Raw genomic sequence first — 6000 nt, 5'->3', positions numbered from 1 at the left:
TGCTCTTGGTCTTACCATCCACGACACCTAGGGCTAGGGAAACGGTGGGTTTGTGCAACATATGTACTTGTCTGCTCTGAGGCATATCGCCTAATACTGTATTGGTAAAGGTATTTAGGGGCACTTAACCTCTAGTGATTTTGCTGAGTACGAGTGCTTTAGCAGCTCTTGGATTAGGACCTTTCCTTTGTGTGTGCTCAAGTTACCTGGATGTGCAAAAAAAAGCAGTAAAACATTTCCTCATAGTAACATAGGGATTGATGCATTCAGGTTTGAGATACTCAGGTAGCTGGGTGATGGAAGGGGTGTAGGTCTCTGAGAAATCCGCAGCAAGGATTCTTGATGTACCTGAATTAATCCTGTCATATCACTGACCCCAATCAGACATTTCTGAGCCCAACTCATCAGCTCCAGCACGGCTGGAAGCAACGCAAGGAGGAGAAGGGAGGATCTCCTGCTGTCCCCACATAGCTGTACAAGCCTTTCACCAACCATGCACTACTAGCCAGTCCCAGGTGACAGTGGCCATTTCCCTTCTGGGCTGAATTGAGCTGCACTGAAATGGGCATCATCTGCTGAACAAGTCATGCTGCTCATCAGCTCCTCAGAAGGGACATTCAAGAGCAGCTTGCTTCTGTTACGTGGGACATACACCACACTGTATGACAATTAGGGCCTTTGGCAGACTTTAAAAAGGTTAGGTTTTTATATCAGCCAGAATTAACAGGCATTTGCCCCTGTACTTACATGCCAGTAACATCGGCCACAGAGCTCTTTCGCACCTAATGTTACGGTGGCATATCAATATTCATCACTTGTTATTTATGGATAAAAAGGTGGCATTTCAGGAGACACCAGGTCTCCTGCATTTAATGGGCTTAAGCCAGCAAATCAGCTCTTTGCCAAGTTCTTTCTTGCTGTACCACTTGATGGCACACTTGCATTAGCACACTGCAGGCTGAAGGCAGGACAGATCAGCAAGCAAAGTCCATCCAAACTTGTTCCACTTACTTAATTTACCTTGTATCATGAAGGTACCTGTTTAATTGATTAAAGGAATCTAACACTGTACTATCAAGTAGGAATAAGCAGGGCATACAAAATAATTACACCAAGAAAGCCCTGTATTTTGAACTTTTTTGATCCCAGTTATTGCCTGGATAGTTGATTACTTTTTCATTCTTTCAGTAAGTTTGGCAAGAAACTTGCCGTTGCCTTATTGAGCTTTTTCTTCCAAGGGTGGCAAATTTTCCTTGGCTAGTATTTTCTTCTTTCTCTATCAGAAGGTTTGTAGCAGGTTTGTTCATCGCATGTGTTGCTAGACTGTAAATGGAAATTAATATATGTCCTCTGAGTAATAAAATTGTGATCCAACTTAATATCAAAGGAACATTCTCCAGTGGGCTATATGAGGTTAATAAATGAGTATGAAGTTATCAGATATGCCACTTATCTCTAGATGGCTATAAATATATCAGTGAATGCTGCAGATGGTTACAGGCCACAGGTAGAAATAACTTGCTGCTCTGTTGGGTTTTATGACTTCATGAAGAATGTATTAAAACATTTATTAGCCCTTTATATGCAGAATCTTAATGCAAAGGTAAATGACCAGGATTAAATGACCAGTTAAAATGTTTCAGAGTGGGAGTCTGACAAACAAGTGTCATGGGTAGGTAGCACCTGAGAGGTTGTGAAGCATATACTGTCCTGACTTCCTCCATTACCCACTGAATTGCATTGGCAGCGATAATTGCAGCTCCAGGAAAAATAACTGCTAAACAATGATAGCAGTAAAGCCCTACAGCCTTTCTCAATTATATTAAGTGGAAATTTAGTCCTTGAGTACTACTTCTATAACTGGCTGAGCAGAATAAGAGCAATTGCCCTGGTGGGTTCGAGGGTAGTACAGGGCAGGAGAAAGGCTGCGTGCTTTGCTCTGTGACCACCCTCCCTATGCCCCCATCAGGAAAATCAGTGGCCACCTCTGCCCTATATCTAATGTTGGCACGAGAATAAAAGCAACAGATTGCAAGTTGAATCTACTCTGAGAGGCCATGTAAGCTGGTGAAATTAGGGGAGGGCCCCTGTCATCTCCGTACCCATCATTTCTCTTCTGGTTTTGCATCAGCAGCTTGTACTTCCACCATTATTCATCTGTCTCAGCCGCAACCTCTTGATCTTTGAAGGCTGTTTTGGTATTGTCAGTAAGTCCCTGCTACCTCCTTTATTTCTACCCTTTCGGCTTATCCTGGTACTTGCGGTTTTTATCAACATCAGCTGCAAATTTCTCACATTTGTTAACAGGTCTTACAAACTTCAGTCTCACAAAGTAGAACTTTTGTCTCTACACATTTCTGTGTGAAGGGGAACTGGACTCATTTTCAGTAACAAAGGAAATATCTTTACACTGATTCGATGTAAAGTACCCAAAATGAAAGAATGAAGAAAACAAGTAAGAAGTCTTGGTCATAAATACTCAGTGGCTCCAGGAGATTTTCTTCAAATGAGATCTAAGAGGGCATTTACTTCAGCCTTCATAAAGGAAGGGGAACTGTGCCTTAATGAACATTATTTGGGATAAAGTTGGTATAGGAAGGACAGGTTTTTATGGAAGAGAACAGCCTGCAAATTGATACAGCCTTTTAACCTATTTCTGCAGTGCTTAGAAACAATAACCCAAATAAGTAGAAAGGTTTTTAGTCAACCTTTACAAAATGTAGCTCTTGAAGAACTGCTGTCTCAAAGATTCTGGGCACAGATTTCTATATCCAAATTGTTTACATTGCTTAGAAAAAGTATCTAAAACTTTGGAAAGCACGTAGACACGGCACATGGCTGTGACGTAAGAAAACTCAGTCCCTTCATCTTTGTCTGCCATCCAAAGCTTGTCTACCAAATATGAAATTTGTGCAGATCTCCCCATAAGGTGACCAAGCTGTTCACAGTGCTTGGGTCTACCCTGAAGTTTCCTTTCCCCCTTTCATCATCACTTCTTGTGCCAGTTCCCCATTGCTTTTGGTGTATTTTAAGCAGCACTTAACCCCAGCAATCTGCAACAGGCAATTTATCAGTGTAACAATGCATCTCTGGTCTTGGGGGAAACAGAAGTCGTTGTCCGTCTGGAAGCATCCAAAACTTACTGCAGGTTGTCATGCAGAGTCAGAGACTGAGAAGAAAGAACTCATCAGCTTCACCTCGATAAGCCCATGAGTGTGAAAGACAGGCCACATGCATTTTCCATTACAGAGACCACCAGGAATCCAATGAGAAGCATGAATGAGTCAGGCATGCAGAGGATTATTCAGACCAGAGCCCTTGGGCAGTTGCAGGTGTGCCTGCTTTCCATAGGAGTCAAGGGGATTCTCAAAATTATCTTAAAGATCAGGAGAAGATCACCCATTACAAAGTACATCAAAATAGCAAGATAACATTTTCAGATTAACCTTTGTGTATTTTGTCCCCTCAAGCAAAAAAGGTGCTAAATTCTCTCACAGTAGGAAAGCAGTTTTAGTATCATCCAAAAATGTTTTAGTGCTTTTCCACTTTTAGTTAGGACCATCTTCCTGGTTCATTTAAGAGCAGCGTACTACATACTCCTTTTCTTTCCCTGACACTGGCAACCTCATCTTCAGGTACGAGCATCCTCTCCCTTTGTGCTGGAGGAGGGATTTGGGCTGTTGGTGGAGTTGGCTTTCAGAGGCTGAAAACCCCAGCTGTCCTTACAATGAGAGATCAGAAACGAGGATCCTGTTCTTTAGCAGCACCTCAAACTCTGCAGCCACATGAGCCACTCAAAGCAAAGGAACTGGCATATGCCATGCTGCTCTACAGGAAGATCCCATCCAGGAGCTGACTGCAACTCAGCAACGAACACTGGCCATCAGCTGGACACCTACCACTCCTTTTCCTCCCTCTGAAGCACAGCAATGAATAATGATTGTTTGCTCATCAATACAGGGATAAAATAGCATCACTGTGAAAGTTCAGTAGTCCAGTTTAAAGAACTAAAGAAGTCAGATTATGGTTACTTCTGAGAGACAAGTAGAAGCAAAGTCTGCTTCTGTCAATCATTATGAAAATGTAATTTAATTCAGTGCAACAGAAATCAATTTTTCTCCTAGGATCTAAGATGACTAAATATCACACAGTCAGCTTAATTAGTTTCTGATATTTGTACAGCTTCACCTTTAAACTCTGGAAAAAGTACAGTTCATGTGTTTGTTCTTTGTAATTCCTTTCTGTTCTGCTTCACAGCTTAGAAGAAGGAGGCTTACAAAGATTCACAATGTCAATAAAATCTTACTCAAATTCAGACTTTCTTTTGGTGACCAGGAGATGGAATCAATGCTCCATCAGATCCATCAGGCCATTTTATTAGTGTCCTTAAGCAAGCTCAACAAAAGGAAGAACACAAAACCAGAGATCCTTAAACCTTTCAAAAAACCCTTTTCTCATCAGTTGCCTTCCCTAGAGAAGTAGCAGCACATAAACTGCACAAGAGCTTCATTCAAACAGTCTCCAAAAATATGGATGTGTCCAAGCCTTTTTCAACATCATCTTGCAGTCCAGAGACACCCAGGTCCCCCCGTTTGGGCTAGGAGCTCTTGCAAAGCAACCCAAGTCCCTCTACTGCAAACAAACGAAGGGTGCTGCGCCTTCACATTGCCCTGCCCCACGCATTCCCCAGCTGCATTTTCTGGGCTGTCACACACGCCCCTGCAAGGAGCATTAAGTTACCAACACCAGAACAAGTCTTAGTACCTGTGGCACGGGCAGACCCCTGCCCCGAGGGGTGCTCAGCCAGTCTGACCAGTCACTAGCACACAGAACAGCCACTTTGGAGGTAGGAGACCAGCAGCTGGGTGCTGGAAGAACAGGGCTGCTCCCTCGAGGAGGACAAACTGGGATGCACAGGTTGCCGTGCCACAGGCAGGTTTCCCAGCAGTGGTGGGAAAAACCTCTGCCATAGCAGTGAGTTCAGGAGCCTTGCGGCATACAGAGCATCCCCTGTCTCTGTCAAGGTCCATCAGTGTCTGCTTGCTAAACAGGTCTTGACTGAACGAGGCTCGGCCCTCAGACCGCACTGGCCCCCCCCCCGCTGCTGCAAAAATGAAAAAACCTACTGTTTCTAGCTCTGAAAATAGACCTGTACCTATTTTGATTGCTGCCTGAACGAAGGACATTTTAACCGTGCCCACATTAGCAGGGCATTTAACCAGCTGTGCTTCCCCTGCTTCCCTGGGGTGGCAAAGGACACCTCCGTCATGTGAAGAAAGTCGCTTCGGGTTTTCCATCTCCACATTAAAGGTTACTGTGTTTGGGGCAAGGATATTTTGGAGATGCTTCCTTGCTGGCCATTTCCCTCATAAGTTTTATTAATAAATGTGTGCGTTGGCAGATGCCCAGCTGCGTGCGCTGGGGGATTACCACATACCCCCCGCAGCTGGCACAGCTCTCCGCATGCTGCCTGCGTCCGGCAGGGCTGCAGCCGGCTGGCGGAGCAGGAGAAGTCTGCTTTGTCTCTGCAGGTAAAACAAGGTGCCGGTGCCAAGCTGCTGGGCCACCCGGCAGGCATTTGTTTATGCAAGTACTAAGGTAGGGCGAGTCCCTCCAACCTTTTCCACAGGTCCCAAATTGTCTTCGTGCATTTACTGGCTGCTCTGGTCACTCCGCCGCTGCCCATCATCCCACCCCTCTGCCAGCACTATTTATACCACGGCTCTAGGGCTTCAGAGGCTTTGGAAACTAAGCACCACGGTGCCACGACGACAGGGATGCTTAGCAAGCCCCAAAAAGGAGGGTTAGGGAAGCAGTTGGAGCCAGCGAGTGCCCGGTGAACGCATCCAAAGCAGCCCCCGACCTCCCAAACCTTGCTGGGGAGACACCCGCGAGCCAAGCCCCGGGCAGAGCCAGGCTGGGCGCTGGGGCCGCCGGGACGGTGGGAAGAAAAAGGAGGTTTTGTCAGCACCGCACAGAGCGCGGTTTCATCCCCGGCAG

Source organism: Phaethon aethereus (assembly GCF_964289735.1).
Source record: "Phaethon aethereus genome assembly, chromosome: 4".
Lineage (NCBI taxonomy): Eukaryota > Metazoa > Chordata > Aves > Phaethontiformes > Phaethontidae > Phaethon > Phaethon aethereus.
This window is presented reverse-complemented; position numbering follows the sequence as displayed.